Source organism: Silene latifolia, chromosome 10 (genome assembly GCF_048544455.1).
Source record: "Silene latifolia isolate original U9 population chromosome 10, ASM4854445v1, whole genome shotgun sequence".
Taxonomy (NCBI): Eukaryota; Viridiplantae; Streptophyta; class Magnoliopsida; order Caryophyllales; family Caryophyllaceae; genus Silene; species Silene latifolia.
The window spans coordinates 85140235-85140800 of NC_133535.1; the positions used below are offsets into that span (position 1 = coordinate 85140235).

Below are 566 nucleotides of genomic sequence, written 5' to 3' on the forward strand. Positions count from 1 at the left end.
TGCACGCAACCCTGATGTTCCTCTTAAAACTAAATATCAGAGCGATGATTATAAGCCAAAGTTGAATACTCCAACGCTCGTAGCTTTGCACCAGCTGGCTGAAAGGAAGGTAACTACTGAGTCTATACTCATTATTGAGATCGAAGAGGATGTTGTGAGCGAAGGTAGAGTTGTTATGATGGTTGGGGAATCACCAATTCCTTATGTATGGATGATGAGATTCCATTGATACAGAGCCAGGCTTATTGGAGGGTCTCATTGGCGTGCATCCAGTAGGAATTAAACCTACGAGTTCACCAATTATGAGTTGGGCGCTTTAACCATTCAGCCATGGATGCTTAGCGGGGATCCTCGTACATGGTGAATAATTAAATTCCAATTGAAATGAAATCTTTAGGATAAATCAATGCAATTTAGGAGGAATCAGTGAAAGGACATCAATTCAAATTTTGGATTTTCGAATTCAGAGAGATTAAAAATTCTCACTATTTCTCAGATTCATAGACACAATTCAATTCAGTGGGATCTTTCATTCACATTTTTTTCCACCAAGAATGTGCTATGCA

The 566-nt window shown here is 39.0% G+C and overlaps 1 non-coding gene across 1 annotated transcript; it reads right to left on the minus strand.

The window, feature by feature from the left end:
* Positions 1 to 264: 264 nt before the first annotated feature.
* Positions 265 to 338, minus strand: TRNAM-CAU (transfer RNA methionine (anticodon CAU)). Its single transcript has one exon. It is a non-coding gene; the product is annotated as a tRNA-Met (tRNA).
* Positions 339 to 566: the final 228 nt, after the last annotated feature.